This window comes from Dipteris shenzhenensis, chromosome 31 (assembly GCF_047967505.1).
Source record: "Dipteris shenzhenensis isolate YYH24624 ecotype China chromosome 31, Dip_SZ_1.0, whole genome shotgun sequence".
NCBI lineage: Eukaryota > Viridiplantae > Streptophyta > Polypodiopsida > Gleicheniales > Dipteridaceae > Dipteris > Dipteris shenzhenensis.
The window spans coordinates 20,861,785-20,880,930 of NC_141626.1; the positions used below are offsets into that span (position 1 = coordinate 20,861,785).

A 19,146-nucleotide genomic window follows, 5' to 3' on the forward strand; every position below is an offset into this window, starting at 1 on the left:
AACTCTCACCCCATACCAAGATATTTATAATTCATACCTATGGTATTTACAATGAGCCATTCCACTCATCCTCTCAATCCCATACAATATCATAGAAAATAGAAATAAGTGAGAGCCGCTAGGCTATCACTTGATACTCAAACTCTTATCAAACATAGAGAAAAACAATATCAATGCCAAGTTAAAAATATCAATTTTTGGCGTCACAATATCCCAAAAGAAGGATTATATGTCCCTTGTAGGAATTCTTACAACACCCCTTTGAGAAGTGGGGAATTGACTTTGTTGGACCTATAAGTTTAGTAGACAGAGGGATGCAAGGCCAATATATTATCATGGAACGTGACTACTTTACTTGACTATATTATCATGGAATCCGACTACTTTACCAAGTGGGTAGAAGCCAAGGCAACTAGGAAGCTAATAGTAGAGAAATATCTAAGCTCTTGTATGAGAATGTCATATCATGCTTTGGCCTCCCCTTGGGAGTTGTTAGTGATCTAGGGTGAGAATTAATTGTTCATAGGAAATTAACCCCTACTACCCTAGAGCAAACAGCCAAGTTGAGAACTCTAATAAATTCCTATGTAACACCATGATGTGCATGGTAGAATCTGGCCAAAGTGACTAGGAGCACAACTCACCATTGCATTATGGGCGTATCGCACCACATAAAGTCGCCACTAATTGTACCATGTTCAACCTTGCTTTGTAAACGGTATGGAGTTCATAGTACCAAGCCTAATGGTGGCAATTCAAGAAAGACTATATGAATAAGCCATTCTTGAGAGGCCTCTCAATCAGGTCCTTGATTGTCTCATTCACACCTACTAGAACATTCCACCACCTAACCAAGTCACACTAACCACCATGTGGTGACACACAAACCTTGTACCCCTTGGTACACCCCATTACATCAATTTGTCCTCCATTCCCCCCCATAAATTGATGACCTCATCCCTCAGCAGTAGTACATGGGATGCTCCATGGCTTGCCCACCATCATGTGGCAACACATGGGCCCAACCTGTGACTCACTCCTAGGACTCTTGGTTTACAAGTGGGAGATAGACAATGACTATGCATGGGAATACCCTTAGATCCAACAAGGTCTTTTGTCATGTAGACAGATATACTTTCAATTCATGTTTGAGTTCATACATACTAGAACGTGATCCCCTTGAACACTAAAGTTTCCTATTCTTATTAAGGAAGTGTTTCAGATTAGAAATATGGATCATGAGGTGCACGAGTCATCTATTCTAGGTGTTGGCTATAGCTTATTTGTGCATGATTCCATTAAGAGAGGGACTACTATTCTCATACAAAGATTGGAAAGAATTGTATGAAATTAGCCCGAGGCTAAAGAAGTACTCCGTCCAAGAGAACTACTCTCTTTGAAGGATATAGTACACATGGTTGGTGATGTGTGGTATGGCAATGTGGGTGGGTTTATCAATAGCAACAACAAAAACAAAAATTCAAAGCCAAATGTTTGTGATGTATTTCTCCCTTATTTACAACCTTGGTCCATCCCCATCATGCAAATTGATGTTGCAAAATATGGATACATTAGTATTGGAACCATAAATGATACTATTGTGTAGGAGTGAAGCTATTTGTAGACTATGAGTTTTGTAAATTATATTGTACTTATTTGTACATTCAACTTTAGTCAAAACCATTCTTTTCATACCAATGTACACTTTGGTGCTGAATTGTTGTGTATGCTTGTATTCGTATTGAACTCATTCAAATAATGAACTATAGACCCACCTTCTCACATCTTCAAATTGAATAAACGCTTCATAAGAAATACCTTGTTAGAAGCTTATGCTTTTTCATACAATAAATCCAGTGTTCTCATCATGTCCTCGAGCTGAGGCATGATATGGAGTATGTAGCCCCATGCAATTTGTATTGGCTCTATCCTTTTCATTAATACAAGGGGATTTTTACATACTGATTGTCTATTCCCTCGCTTAACAATTGTATGATTCTCCACCCAATTTCATACAATTTGTCCACAAATAGAGACCCTTTCCCTATGAGTTTTCAATGTAACTATGCAACCAAGCACCAAGTATCAATGCTTTTTTAGCATCTCTCTAGAGTGCAAGAGAGAGCATATTCCTACCAAGCATCATGCACCAAAGAGAGCATTGATGAACAGGCACTAAGATACTGAGTCTTGAGGGGTGAGCAAAACTTTGCATCAATAGCATCAAGAGGAGCAACTTGGAAGAGCAAAAACATCCTTACCCTTACCACTATTCTAAAGATGTCATGAGAAAAAAAGAGTTGGTTGAGCCCATATTGCCAAACAACCAGATCGGCATGGAAAGTCCCATTCTTAAGCCAACACAAAAACTAAACTTGGGCATAGAAGAAGAACCTTGAACTATACAGGTAACTCAAAATGTGATGACAACCCAACTGAAGAAGTTCAAAACATTAGTCACAAGCGTCAAGGAAATATTTGCATGGAGCTACACCAAGTTGAGAGGTCTTCCCCCAAGAGCTACGAGCACATGATTCCTAGGTGCCAAAGCCAGTGCACCAATACAAGTGTAAAATGAACCTCAACTAGGCAAAGAAGGTGAGGGCTAAGCTTGGCCAATTGATAAGAGAGGGGTTCATCTACACAATGATTAGCTCTTCTCAATTGTGGTGGTGCCAAAGAAAAATAAGAAACTCATTTCTTGTGTAGGACGTAACATCTTTCTTAGAAAAATCATTTCTAAGGAAGGTATCAGAACCAAGCCATCCAAAATCCAAGCCATAAAGCAAATGCTAGAACCAAAGAACCTTTCACAACAGTGCTCATTCATTGTCTTCATCAATTCTTATCTCATATTCATAAGACTTTGTTGAAATTTTTACATGACCCTTTGAGCTCACCAAGAAGGACGTTAAGTTCCATGGAAATGAAGACCCATTTGTGGCATTGGGAACATTGAAAAATGAAGCATCAATTATACCCATTCTACAACACTAGGGGTCAAATGTGATTTTCCATGTACATGTTGATGCATCAAGGTATGCTACAGGTATTATGTTGGCACAACAAGATGGTAGATTGGATTACCCAATCTACTATGACAACTACTTGAGGAACCCTCCCTTGAGTGCAACTATGGCACTATTGAGTGAGAGGCCCTTGACAAGGTCTATAGTGTTAAAATTTTTGGCATTATTTGCTTGGAAACCCATTTTTTTAACGTTGATCACCAAGCATTGCTTTATCTAATCCACAAAGTAACCATCCAAGGAGGCATGTTGAATATTGTTGTTGTCAAAGGTGAATCTATCCATTGATTGGGAAGATATGAGATTTCAATAAGACCGAAAAGGATGGTGCATTGTCCCCTTATAATCCCACCGATTGAGCCACAAATGACCCAGAGAGAAGAAAGCTACACAACAAACTACTGAAGAGAGGGATGAACCGTTGAAAACATGTCAAATTTTGATTCAGGTACATTTATCTCAATCCTTCTGAATCATGAGCTAGATGAGATTCAATTGGATTAGGAAAGGGATAAATGTATTGAATGTTCAATTTCCAAGGGAAGGGATTAATGTATTGGGTTTTCTCACAAGACCCTCACCCCCAGATTCAATGCTAGAGACTTGGATTAGATTCAATTAGATCAAGAAAAGGATTAATGTATTGAATGTAAATTTTCCAGTGAAAGGATATTTTGTTTTTCTCTTTGAGAAATCAAATATGGGTGAGAGGGTCTTGGATCATGTTCTTTGGACCATTAGACACCAACCTTTATATCTTGAGTGGTGGTCGATGGATTTTCCCCCTGATAATCACAGTTTTACTAAGATCCCAATTTGGGTTTAATTGGCAAATTGCCCTCTAGAACTATGTAACCAGTTACCATCCCTACGCAATAGGTTCGATAAGGTCGTAGCTATTGAAAATAAAACTTTCATTAATCCCAAGGTAACGCCCAAGTCTGTGTCTTAATTCACAAGGCTGAAGATCTGCCCAATAGTTTTGTGATAGTGAATAGGAGACTGCTCAAAACCTTAGACAAGTTTTACCTAGACACTCCTCTCACGTTAGACGACCTTAAAGGGGCTATTGGATATAATGTCTGAGGGTAGGACCCTTGGTGAGGATGGCCTACCCATTGAGTTCTAAAAGTTTCTTGAAGCTATAATTAATATCTGAAAGGGTGTGGGTATGCAAGAGATTCAAGATAGGACATATGTTTCATTAAAGAGGAATTTGACAAAGCCTATGATAGGCTTGAGACGGATTTCTTATATACTCTCTTCAAGACATGGGCCTAAGATCTATTTATGTTTCTCCAGTGTAAGATCTCCTTTGCTAAAGATGCAACAACAATTTGTGTCATGCCTTTGCTCAAAAGAGCAATTCAAAAATATATCCACATCAATATAGGAGAGCCAATCAATTGGAACACAATCCTTTGGGAGATGGATGGAAAATCAAAAAAGAAGATTGGACAATAATTAGAGAAAATGCCTTGTGGTGTATTTGCATAACTAGAATAATGTGCAACTTACTAATTGCATACTAATCCAAAAATGGCTCGAGGAAAATAGGAATTGATACCATGTGGGAAATAGGGCATTCAGGTGCAAGGCAATGGTGATTGTGGAGGCTTACAAAAAAGCATGGCTGATCGGGTGAACACTATGTCAACACAATAGAGATAATTTATTTATGTAGAGTGCCTCCTAAATAGGCTTGAGGATACATGACAATCATCATATATGATGTCCTACAAATCCTACAACCTCTTCATTATCTCAATCTCATTAAAATAACTCCACACCTCAAATAATGTGCAATTGTCGTCCAATTGCATACTAATCCAAAAATGGCTCAAGGAAAATAGGATTTGATACCATGTTGGGAATAGGGCATTCACACGCAACTATGGAGGTTTACCAAAAATAATGGTTGATTGGTAGAGCAATATGTCAACACAGTAGTAATTATTTGTTCATGTAGAGTGTCTCCTAAATAGGCTTGAGGATACATGACAATCATCATATATGATATCCTACAAACCTATAACTCCTTGATTATCTCTATCTCACCAAAAAAAGTCCACACCTCACACACATACTGCATCACACAAACTATATCACACAATACATTTAGAAATGAATACTCTATGAGAATTCTAGGACACACATTGCACACGCTATAAATAAGAGATAAAGATGATGATCCTTGCAATTTTTTATCTAAAGCCTTTACTAAGTGAAGCAAATGGAAACCTCTAAACTTGTCAAGGTGTTCCTTTTGCAATGACAAGTATTTTACTAAGTCCACATCTCAGCTACACCCACACAAGATCCAAGCAATTGAGAAAATGCTAGATGGTTTGCAAAGGACTCACCAAAATCATTGCACCATTTTATTAGCTTTTCAAGGAAAGCAAGATTCACTAAAAAGAGCAAACAACTTTCCATGTAATGAAGCAATGAGCAACCATGACATCGATACTACCTCAACCAAGGTCGAAGGTAATCATGTTCATGTTGATGCGTAAGGTCATACTAAGTGAAGCAAATGGAAACCTCTAAACTTGTCAAGGTGTTCCTTTTGCAATGACAAGTATTTTACTAAGTCCACATCTGAGCTCCACACAAGATCCAAGCAATTGAGAAAATGCTAGATGGTTTGCAAAGGACTCACCAAAATCATTGCACCATTTTATTAGCTTATCAAGGAAAGCAAGATCCACTAAAAAGAGCAAACAACAACTTTCCATGTAATGAAGCAATGAGCAACCATGACATCGATACTACCTCAACCAAGGCCGAAGGTAATCATGTTCATGTTGATGCGTAAGGTCATCACTTGGGCATATTACTTGATGAAGGTTTGACTACCTACTCTATTATGTCAATTGCCTTATGACCAAAATCAATTATTTACAATCAAGATCCCCAAACAAAGTATATAGATATGCTTTGAAGGAGCATTTTAAAACGAACAGCTTATTTTTTTGTACAATGCTGAGCAGCTTATTTTTTTGTACAATGCTAAGTTTTGACCCTCTAATCCAACCTTAAGGAAAGTTATAGCCTCTTCACAAACATAATAGCTCAGCTTGCCAACTTCCAAGCAGCATTGCATTGTTGATTAGTACCCTTTCCAGCCAAACTTCTCCTCTTGTTGTTTAATACCCTTTCCAGCCAAAATTCTCATCTTCCTAAACCTATCATTAGGCTCTCTCCACACATTCTCAATGATCTCTCGAATTTTTTACTTTGCTAATTTCCTTTGCAATCAATTCTCTTAAAGGAGACGACCTTTGCAATAGGTGAGAAACCAAATTTCATAGTATTTTTATTGACCATACAATCGTGGGTTTTTCCATACTACCATTTTTTCTCTCGTGGATACGTACTGCAATTTCTTATGATGCGACAGTTTTCCACGAGAACCTCTTCAACAAGATACAATTGTCAAGATGTATGTTATGCTTTTTGAGATGATTACCCTATCTTTCACTGCATTATTTAAAAGAGCAGTAAGTTATTCAACAGAGCTTAAGCTTTAGCATTTTACTTGTTCCTCTCCTTAGCTACGTATTCCGGTCAAGAGATAGCTCCTTCACGGATACACTCATTAAGCTTGTTCACAACATGGATATCAACCTCATTAAGCTAGTCCAGCTAACATACGAGTAAGGAAGTTGGCATTCTGTCATGAAGGGCATCCTCCTCCTTTGCCATTCATTGCGGCTTTTAACCTCGCAAGATAAAAACTGTGGCATTGACACTGACTTATTATGAACTACGATTTCCCTCTCCCCTGCTCGCGAGATTAAAATTGGGGCATCGAGAAACTGATTTATCAACCTCGTGGAATAAAACTTCCAACAAAAATTAGGCCCTTCTCGTAATAGCTGACATCTGCAATCCCGCAGACAATCAGGCCTCGAAGTTTATTCTAAGACTTGACCATAAGGAGATAACCTTTACCTTTTGTTTCAGAAAAACAAACAGTAAACGTTTACAAGAAGGCGTCGATTTGGCAATTAGAGTCAATAAAGCGGTCGAACAACCAGGGAGCCCGTACAACTCAAATTACTCCGACTTCTATCTGAACCTAAAATGGGAGAAACTCAGCCAGACATGAACAAATAGTGCCCCTCTGTCCTCAATCGAAGCGAAAAGTTGGACAACCTCAATTGCGAAGATCCTTGTAACGTTAACGGGCTTTTCAGAAACCGTGAGACCGCATTCACGCACCGATGGTAGGACTCAAAGAAATAACAGACGCCGAACAAAGTCCTAATCCCTTCAGTTCAGGTCTCCAAAAGATTTCCGCATTGCTCAAGGCAATCAGAAGAACGAAAGTATGATTGATCATCATGAGGGAGCTACAGGGAGAAAGCCGAAATCGTAAAAATGACGGAGTGAGCGACGGAAATCGCAACAGACAGCAAAGATCAGAAGATGATGAGCTTCAAACATTTTGCTTCCACATATAGGGCATAGTTTAGGTTTAGGGTTTGGCAGTTAGTACATAAAGGGCATGGTTTAGCTTTAGGGCTTGACCTGGATTCACACTCGTCCGTGAACATGAAGAAAAGAGGCCGTTAGTACATAAAGGCATGGTTTAGCTTTTGCATGGTTGGATTCACACTCGTCCATGAACATGAAGAAAAGAGGCAATCAAATTTTAGAGCCCGTTTGCAAGTATTTCACACTCGGAAGAGGGCCAGTCCAACTTGTTGGACAGCCTTGGGGTATTTCACACACGTCCGGCCCGTGCGAAAGACGGCCAATCCAACATGGATCGAAAAAAGTGCAATTTTCTTGGGCAGTCTTGTAAAGCCACCTGTGAGGATGTCTGCCGACAAAAAGACACAAAAGATGCTTTAAATTGGATTCAAACCGGAACATTTATTAGTTTGTCTACCCGTTTGTGAATTAACACATTCAAAATGGGGTGGACATGCTTTCTGTCAAGTCGTATTGTCTGTGCTCATTTGTGAATCGACTTATGTCCTTCCCCTCAAATAGGAGATGGACTAAAGAGTGAGTCACTAGGTACATTCAAAATGGGGCGGACATGCTTTCTGTCAAGTCGTATTGTCTGTGCTCGTTTGTGAATCGACTTATGTCCTTCCCCTCAAATAGGAGATGGACTAAAGAGTGAGTCACTAGGTACTAGCTTAGATTTGAGCAAAAGAGCACTTGTTGGTATGTGGATTGCAAAGGCCCGCTCAAGCATAAGTTTTGAATATGTGGTGAGCATGACATAATTAGAGGAAGATGGCCAATGTTCTAGAAGGGTGCCAAGTTGCACAAGTACCCATGGCATATATATCTCTGACATTTTTTTTTCCTTCTTTGTCTTTGGATACTCTTTGTATTTGAAACATTTAAAAATGAATGATATGTTAGGTTAGAGAGATGAGTCGAATTCTAATCACACTTGAGGAGGAAGAACAATGATCGCATGAGGTGCATAGCAATCTAGTGGACCCAAGACTCATCATAGGTTTGTGATTGCATGCTTGCAACGATGTGTTAGCAATGAGGTAAATCCTCATCATCATCTACAAATATTGATCATGTTACAACTAAGACCTTTAGTGCTTTTCCACTTCCTTCTCAGTTGACAACACCTACCAGAAGCTATGATCATGTAGAATATGGTGCTTTGCTATAGTCTGATCTTCCTCATGATCATGAGGAGTTCTCTTATTAGCATCACCACTACTTGATAACTCCATCTACTATTAGTGGTGTTGGTCAAGGATTATACATTTTGCAAGATGTTCGTGTACGAAGTGATCATGCTCTCACATTGATGCCAGTTTTTGACTCCAAGTATTCAAGGGTTGATTGGCATCAACTATCTACATACACCCTAGTTTGTTGACATATGGCATATGTCTAAATGCTACATCACTTAGAGAGGGAGAGAAATCGAGTTATGGAGATCGTATCTATGTAGGCGGTAGGCACGATACATAAGGCAACATTGTAAGATTAATAAATTGCTCTATGGGAGACAAGGTAAGGACAAATTGTATATATGAGGGGCATTTAGAACATGTGCCTGATTATATGCCTCATCCTAGAGGTCGATATGTGGTAGTTCAATACACACTTAGTCTATTTGAAAGAGAGGATTTATTTGTACATTATTCATTTTGTAGGAACATAATTGCTCAAAGAACATGAGAGTTATCAAGTTACCCCTAGATGTTCCATTGGGTCATCTTGATGAGATGGATAATTTTTATATGATATGCATAGAATGGACCCATGGTAATTTATGGACCCCTTGGGGAATATTTAATGTGAATCTATTATGGGATCATCTAACATTATGTTAAACTTTGAATCGATCTTGATGATGGTACTTAAGCCTATTTTATGCTTATCCATCTTATGCATTGGACCTCTTAAATTTATGCCTACATTTTTATTGTGAGATCACAAGTTTGGAGAATCTAGAATGCTTGTCAATATTCTTAGATATTGAGGGGTGGTACAATAATATTATTGCCTCCTTTGTCTAAAAAAATTTAATGCACACACACCTGCACATGCTTGCATGCACACACGCATACACACACACACACACACATGTACATGCATGCACTTGCACAAACACATACACGGGCATGGGCACATGCATATACATGTGCACACATGCACACACACACGTTTGTGTATATATGAGCATGCATGCACATACGCATGTGAATGAGTGCACACATGTGCACTTGAATGCACACACATTCATGAATGTGCACATGCACTTGAATGCATGCACATGCACACACACACACACACATGTGTGCGCACACGTGCATGCATGGGCATGGGCTTGTGCATGCATGTGTGTGCATATACATGGGTGCATGCATACATGCATGCAAAAGCACACACATTCACACTCGTGCGAGCACGTGCACACACACACCCATGCATGCACGCACACATGCACACACACAACTCATGTATGTATGTGTGCACATGTATGCATGCATTTGAACGCATGCGTGTATGCATGCACATATGCACACACACATGCATGCACAAAAATATGACATTTGAAGCCAAGTCAAAGCATAGCCTAGAGCAAAACAAGTCAAGAAGCCATATTTCCATGGTTTTGCCCATGCATCGCGCATGGGCATACAAAAAAATGTGTTAGTAGTCTTTTAGGCATGCAAATGGTACCCGATGGTCATGATACTTTGTACAACCCATAAAATCAACTATTTTAAGGCGTGTGCAAAGTATCATGGCCATGAAATACTATTTCATGGTCAATAATCCTTAGAGAAGCCACATTGCCATATTTTTTCCCATGTGTCATGCATGCGTGTACAAAAAAATGCCTTGTTGGTCTTCTAGGCATGAAAATGGTACCGGATGGCCATGATAATTTTCATGGTCCTCAAACTAAACTAATTTAAGGCCTTTGCAAAGTATCATCACCATCGGGTACCATTTTCACGGTCAAGTAGTTATATTTCCATGTTTTTTCCCATACGTCATGCATGAGTGTACAAAAATCTGCCTCGGTGGCCTTCTAGGCATGCAAATGGTACCCGATGGCCATGATACTTTGCACAAGACTTAAAATCACCCTTGCAAAGTATCATGCCCATTGGGTACCATTTTCATGGTCAAGAAGCCATAATTCTATGTTTTTTCCCATGCATCACGCATAGGTATACAAACAAATGCATCGATGGTCTTTTAGGCATGCAAATGGTATCCTATGGCTATGATCTTTGCACAGGCCTCAAACTCACATACGTTAAGTCTTGTCTAAAACATCATGTCCATCGAGTACCATTTGCATGGTCAAGAAGCCATATTTCCTCATGCCTCACACATGGGCTGCATAAAAAAATGCCTTAGTGGTCATAATGCTATGTTGTAACACTACGCTATCCACATCGAACTCTATGAGTACATGGTATGGAAACCCCAATCAGTTTTATGAGGTAGATTTACATTTTTTGGATCATAAAATCCAGTGTAACAAAGTTTTGTCCATGAAGCAGTTTATCGATGCTTTTATCGATTGAAATATTGACTTTGGTACATTTGTAGAGAGGTTTTTTATGGAAATATCGACAAAATAGAGAATTGTCAACAATTATAACATATAGGAACCTTTTTTGGCATGCTTTTATCACCATGTATGGATTATGCAAGAACATAGTGTTGTAATGAGCAAGTGTAACCTTTGTACATGTCTTCAAGCTCATCGGAATCTAAAGAAGAGACTAGTTAAGAAAAAATTTGTCAACGAGGCTTGTGTGATGGTGCATAATGCAAAGGACCAATAAGGAGACTACACAACATATTAATGGGACACATGGGTGAAAGCATGCTACGGTGTATGTACTATTGGCAAGAATGTAGTCCTATGTATTAGTATTATTTCAAAAGATGTCAAGTTAATTCATGCACACGCACGAGATAGAATACTAAATATTTTCAAATCTTAACCAACATAAGGGTTTTTTGATTTTGTTTTTGGGTTTTGGTTTAGTATTTCCATAAACAGCATGCCAGCCAGTCAGTTGAACTATTGAAGCTTTCGTATCTTCTTGACAAAAAAGAAGTGCATTTGGGCTAGAGAGTGTGTGTTGGTTGGAGGGATTCTAAAGCAGAAGGGATGTTTGACTCTCTCTCTCTCTCTCTCTTCTTCTTCTTCTTCTTCTTTTTTGACTTTTGCCTGTGCAAACAACTTTTGTGAGCTACAAAAGGTGAGTGTTTGAGTCTCTCTCTCTCTCTCTCTCTCTCTCTCTCTCTCTCTCTCTGTGTATTGGCCCAAGCATATGTTGAGGTGGACAGGGACAATTTTGCTCACCATCGAGAAACCAATCTAAGGAGTGGTAGTCAGGACAACACTAGTATCAAATAGGAGCATGTTATAGCAACACCATTGGAAGGCCTTAAAAAGTAACATCCTATGAAGACAGACCTTAGTAGTACATTGTGCGAGCCACTGATTGAGGATCAGCAAGCGATCTTATCTTATTGGAAGAGAAAGGTGGGGGAGGAGAAACAAAAATTGATGTCAAACTTAGAGGTAGGTCTTGTAGGTGAGTCAAATGCCACAAAACACATTGACTTTGTAAAACACATAGTCGATTGGGTTCAATACCAGTTGCACCATACGAGAAGAGCGGATAGCAGATTTGACAAAGTTGGGAGCAGAGGTAGAATTTGCCACAAAACATTTAGGTTGGGTGAGAATTCACCGTTACTTGATCGCAAAGTCGTTGGAGGTAAGAAATGGGTTCAACAATCATCTTCAGTACTTGACAGAGGAGCTGACAAAACATGGGTTGCAAGTTCTGATCCCCACACCAATACAACCTCCAACATGCTCTGGAAGTATTCCAGTGTACAATGAAAGTTAAGATAAACTTTTTCATTTGGGATTGTGCAAAATTTCATAAGATCAACAAAGATGTCCCTAAAGTGGGGGAGAATGGTACCATTGCCATTCTCCATGTAGGATTGTGGAGAATGGCACCGGTGCCATTCTCTATATGAGTCTAGCTTTCCTATGTACAATTGCACTAGTGCTGATCTCCATGTGGGTTTATGGAAATTGGCACCTGTGCCATCCTCCCCAAACCCACATAGAGAAATGGCAGTGATGCCAATCCCCTCGTCAGTTTTTGGAGAATGGCACTAGTGCCAATCTCCAGAATCTATGAATGAGTCCCTAAAAATTTTGGTATTTTGATAGAACTTTTTTCTAAAGCATGAATTATTTCCACCATCATCATGACCTTGCATTTGTTTGTGTGTAGGTATTTGTTGGCAAGAATTTCATACACACACACACACACACACACACACACACACACACACACAGGGCCACCCCTCCTTTAATGTAAGTTTCTCTTTAATCTTCTACATAATCAGATTTTTACATTGCATGTGATATTTCATTAATTACTTGCATAGTTTGGATACTCTAATTTCTATGAGATATACATTGTGAGAATGAGGATGAGGGTTTTGATCAAGAATTTTGGAACGGTTAGGTTTTACCGTGACATGGATATCAATATCATTGACATGGTGAGCTAGTGTAATCATGGTCAAGAACCTAATATCCCTTTAGTGGGTTGTTTTATGATCAAATCATCAATATATAAAATCATCATTTATTTCTTGGGCCCCTTTGAATGAAGATTCATGTTTACATCTTATGCACTCTATATCAAGATGATTCTTGATAGATGTTTACATTTATGCACTCTATATCAAGATGATTCTTCCAAAGGGGTCATAGATCCATTGGTATGATGCTCAAGGGGCCTATTTCAAGTCATACAATGTTTCTGAGACTATGCACACTTTCCCCATTTGGTCACCCTACATTCAAAATCTAGGTGGCTTCTCTCATATAAATGTCCTTGATATCTCCATTTAAAAATTCTCATTTCATGTCCATCTAGAAGATGTACCATTTTGAATAAGATACCATTGCAATTATCATTGGTATTGCCTTCATTTGAGCTATGGGAGCAAGTGTCTCACTATAGTTGAAAACTTCCATCAATACAAACCCCTTGGTCACAAGGGGGAAGTCAATGGATGGCTACAATGGTTAAACCTTGATCCTTTGTTCAGTCAAACCTTGATACTTTGTTGAGTCGAACCTTGACACTTTGTTAAGTTTGAATACCCTAAGATTGACTTCAGCTAGATTTTAGAGATAGAAAGGTTGTACCAAGCATAAGAGAAGGAAGTCCATTAGAGGCTCTCCCACTTAGGTTTTATAGATAGCAAGGTTGTACCAACCACAAGAGAACGAATTCCATTAGAGGGGATCCTCCTATCCACTCCACTCACTAGCACCTATGCTTTGTGCATGAGGGGATTTTAAGTACAAGGGGTGTGTAAGAAGCATTCTCAATTGAGGAACTCATTGAATGCTGAATTAGCTACTCATGGAGTGCATGAATCTTATCAGGCCAAGATGGTGAATACCACCAGTGGGTGAAGTTGAACAAGAGTATAGTGGGTTCAGTGGCCTATTAAGGTGCACGTAGCCATCATAGCAAAATTTTGTTCTGGGCTACATGCAATTAAGGCAAGGAAGCTTGAATATTTTGTACTTGGCATCTATCCATAGGTACTTTTCCACAATTAAAAGGATAGTTTATGCCTTGGAGAGCTCTGAGTAGTCCGTTCCATTAAGTTGGTGAGGTAGAGATCCAATACCTAGGAGGATCAACATTTAGACGAGCAACAACAAGCCGGAAAAATTCCTAGAAAGACAACTAGAAGAGTATTACCAAGAGAGGAGTAGTTTCTAGGAGGTGTCCAAATGTTCTTGATGACTAGATGAGAAAGCGTAAAGAAGTGGTAATCAATTTGGATGATTACCGTAATCCACCTCTTAAGAGGCAAAGTCAAAGATTTTTCAAGATGAGGGTCCAAGTATTACTCTTCAACATAGCTTGAAGAATAATATTTTTAATTTTCCTTTAGTGGCCACTATGATTGCTCAAATCCCAAGCCTAGGCCCACTATTAGTTTAGGTAATGTTTTATGAAAACAAAACGAAAGCAAAAAAAAAAAGCAATGATAAAAAAAAGAACCCTAAAAAAATCAAAAGACCTTACCTCCTCCTCTCCCTCCAAGGTCAAAATCCACACGGCCTCTGTTTCTAATACGACGACGATGCAGCCCGGGGCCTCCCCTTGCAACTTCTAGCAACATCTCAATTTCGTCATCCACGCTCCTCTTCAATTAATTAAAATTGGCTCTCGAATTCATCATCCAAGCTCACGCTATCGTCATTCTGCTCTCAAAATTCAACATCCTGAATTTTGAGAGCATTGAAGTTGCATCACAACTCTGCCCTCGGGCTCCGTAATCCCCAGGCTGCCTCCGTTGCCTCTCGCACCTCTACTGAAAGTAGGCTTGACCTTTTTCTTCTCCTTAGGGCGATGATCCGGCTCAGAAACCGTAGGCTAATTCCTTAACTCAGCTCATCCACGATCGTACTCATTCCATTTTCTTCCTTAGGATGTTGATCTGCCTTGCAAACCTTCATCCCATGACCAGCAATATATCGATGAAGGCTTTCTGTTCTACGCTCTTTTAGAATTGATGTCCATAGCGATCCCAATACTGCACAAACACTCTGAACAAACCCTGGCTAATCTCCGTAATGAGCAAATCAGTATCGTTTTCAATGTGCCGCGAGGTAAAGTAGGTTCCATTACCGTCTCGTAGGTACAGCTGAGACTAGGAGAGAACGACGATGGGTAAGAAAGGGAAATGGATGCAATCGGTAAAGGATGCGTTACGATCGCGATCGTGCTCCAAGGATTCTGGAAAGACACTAGATAAAGGAAATGCTGCAATCCAGGCTGCCGACAAGGGAAGTGAACATGTCAAGACTGAGAAGTTGAGGATCGACGTTTCCTCTTGCAAGTTCACTAAACGATAACAAATTCTATCGTTTCGCTAAACGATAATAAATTCTGTTGCAAATTTGCTAAAGGATTGGCTAGTTCTCTCATCTGATGATAGCCTGCTCCCGAAATTCATCATTGTCATCCTCCTCTCGAAATCTGCATCCACAGTCCGAAATCGATATGTGCTGCTTGTCATGTCAAATCTTCACGAGATTTGAGAAGCTACTAGTTTCGTCCGTGCAATCCACAAGAAGTTTAGAAACCGAAGGAAGACGATAACGATCCATCTGGCAAGAGGTGAATCGATATGTAGGTTTGGCATCTTGGGATTTTGCTTTCTTGACTCTCATCCTACGACTTGGTTTCATCAAATTTCTCCTCCTACGCTCTCCTCTCCTACGATGCTCTCCTCTCCCTCCTACGATGGTCTCCTCTCCCTCCTACGCTCCCTTCTCTCCTAAAGCTACTCTTTGCTGCAACTACTCTCTCTCTCTCTCTCTCTCTCTCTCTCTCTCTCTCGTGCAACTCTCACGCCACTCATGCTCTCTCTGACACCTAGAGAGAGCGAGAGAGGGTGAGAGAGAGAGAGAGAGAGAGAGAGAGAGAGAGAGAGAGAGAGAGAGCTCTCAACTTCAAATTGAAATTGTATTACAAATGCAAATTCAAATTCAAAATTGAAATGTTCCATTTTAACATTATAATTTTTTGAACTTAAATTTTTAAATTTGAGAAAGTTTTGAATTCTAAATTCAAATTTCCCGCCTAATTTTGAATTTTTTTCACAAGGCAAGTTGAAGTTTGGAGAATGGCACTGGTGCCATTCTCCACAACATCATATGAATATTTGAAGAATGGCACCAATGTCATTCATCACATGGAGAATTTCTCCTCAATTGACCATCTAGCTTGATTTTTAGACCTTATGACCTAAGATTTTTAGACCTTTTTAGACCTTAGGGCCATAACAATTCGACCATATGCCATTATAGTTTCGACCATTTGCCACCATGGCTCAATCCTTTGACCTCATGCAAATGATTTCCACCATATGTAAAAGATTTGGCCATAAAACTCTTCGTAGGTTATCACCATATGGATAAGGTTTTGACCAAGAGAGAGAGAGAGAGAGAGAGATGGACAATGGTACCAGTGCCATTCTCTAACCATCATCTATGACAATTTGACATGCATGGAATAATTTGAATTCTATATGAGTTGAACTTTGGAGAATGGCACTGGTGCCATTCTCCACATCATATGAATATTTGAAGAATGGCGCTAGTGCCATTCATACATAGAGAATGGAGAATGGCACTGGTGCCACACTCCTCAATCCTTGTGATTGATGGCATAGGTGCCAATATCAATATTTCACTCATATGGTGTGGTGGACAATGGCACTGGTGCCATTCTCTAACCATCATCTACGATAACATTGACATCTAGGGAATGGGACCTGAACCATTGTGTGTAATCCATGAGATTAATCAATATATGGCTAAAGTTTTGACCATCTAGCCTAATGTTTAGACATTATGTCCTAAGATTTTAAAACCTTTTTAGACGTTAGAGCCATAATATTTGGACCATATGGCATTATATTTTTGACCATTTGCCACCATGGCTTAATCCTCTAGCCTCATGCAATTGATTTCCACCATAACCAAAAGATTTGGCCATAAAACTCTTCATAGGTTATCACTATATGGATAAGGTTTTGACCAATTGAGAGAGAGAGAGAGAGAGAGAGAGAGAGAGAGAGAGAGAACATTATATGAATATTTTGAGAATGGCACCAATGCCATTCATCAAATGGAGAATAGAGAATGGAACTAGTGCCATTCTCCTCAATCCACGTGTGTAATTTTCCTTAATCCAATGGCATTCATCTCATGGAGAATGGAGAATGGCACTGGTGTCATTCTCCTCAATCCAATGCCAATCATCACATGGAGAATCGAGAATGGCACTGGTGTCATTCTCCTCAATCCATGTGTGTCATTCTCCTCAAACCATGTGTGCCATTCTCCTCAATGCAATACCATTCATCACATGGAGACTGGAGAATGGTGAATGGGACTTGTGACATTCTCCTCAATCCTTGTGATTAATGGCATAGGTGCCACTGTGAATATAATCATATGGCACCAGTGCCACTCTCTAACCATCATCTGTGATAATTTGACATACATGAAATAATTTGAATTCTATATGAGTTGAAGTTTGGAGAATGGCACTGGTGCCATTCTCCACAACATCATATGCATATTTGAAGAATGGCACTAGTGGCATTCATACATAGAGAATGGAGAATGGCACTGGTGCCATTCTCCTCAATCCATGTGTGTCATTTTCCTTAATCCAATGGCATTCATCTCATGGAGAATGGAGAATGGCACTGGTGTCATTCTCCTCAATCCAATGCCAATCATCACATGCAGAATCGAGAATGGCACTGGTGTCATTCTCCTCAATCCATGTGTGTCATTCTCCTCAAACCGTGTGTGCCATTCTCCTCAATGCAATACAATTCATCACATGGAGACAAGAGAATGGTGAATGGGACTTGTGACATTCTCCTCAATCCTTGTGATTAATGGCATAGGTGCCACTGTGAATATAATCATATGGCACCAGTGCCACTCTCTAACCATCATCTATGATAATTTGACATACATGAAATAATTTCAATTCTATATGAGTTGAAGTTTGGAGAATGGCACTGGTGCCATTCTCCACAACATCATATGCATATTTGAAGAATGGCACTAGTGCCATTCATACATAGAGAATGGAGAATGGCACTGGTGCCATTCTACTCAATCCTTGTGATTAATGACACATGTGTCAGTCTCAATATTATAATCATATGGTGTGGTGGACTATGGCACCAGTGCCATTCTCTAACCATCATTTTTGACAACATTGACATCTAGGGAATCAGACCTGAACCATTGTGTCAATCCATGAGATTAATCACTATATGGTTAAAATATTGACCATCTAGCCTAATTTTTGGACATTATGACCTGAGAACCTTTTCAAACCTTAGGGCCATAATATTTGGATCATATGGCATTAAATGTTTGAGTATTCGCCACCATGGCTTAATCCTTTGGCCTCATGCAATCGATTTCCACCATAAGAAAAAGATTTGGCCATAAAACTCTTCCTAGGTTATCACTATATGGAAAAGGTTTTGACCAATTGAGAGAGAGAGAGAGAGAGAGAGAGAGAGAGAGAGAGAGAGAGAGAGAGAGAGAGAGAGAGAATATTTAGATAATGGCACCAATGCCAATCATCAAATGCAAAATGGAGAATGGCATTGGTACCATTCTCCTCAATTCATGTATGTCATTCTCCTCAATCCAATGCCATTCATCACATGGAGAAGGGAGAATGGCACTGGTGTCATTCTCCTAAATCCATGTGTGCTATTATCCTCAATCCAATGCCATTCATCAAATGGAGAATGGAGAATAGCACTGGTGCTATTCTCCTCAATCCTTGTGATTAATGGCATAGGTGCCAGTTGCAATATAATCATATGGTGCTGTGGAAAATGGCACCAGTGCCATTCTCTAACCATCATCTATGACAACATTGACATACAGGGAATCATTTGAATTCTATATGAGTTGAAGTTTGGAGAATGGAACTGGCGTTATTCTCTACAACATCATATGAATATTTGAAGAATG

General features: G+C 39.5%; 1 non-coding gene across 1 annotated transcript; it reads right to left on the reverse strand.

Moving 5' to 3' along the window:
* Window positions 1–7,301: 7,301 nt before the first annotated feature.
* LOC147881183 (small nucleolar RNA Z159/U59) lies at window positions 7,302–7,387 on the reverse strand. The gene has a single exon (XR_015540516.1). It is a non-coding gene; the product is annotated as a small nucleolar RNA Z159/U59 (small nucleolar RNA).
* Window positions 7,388–19,146: the final 11,759 nt, after the last annotated feature.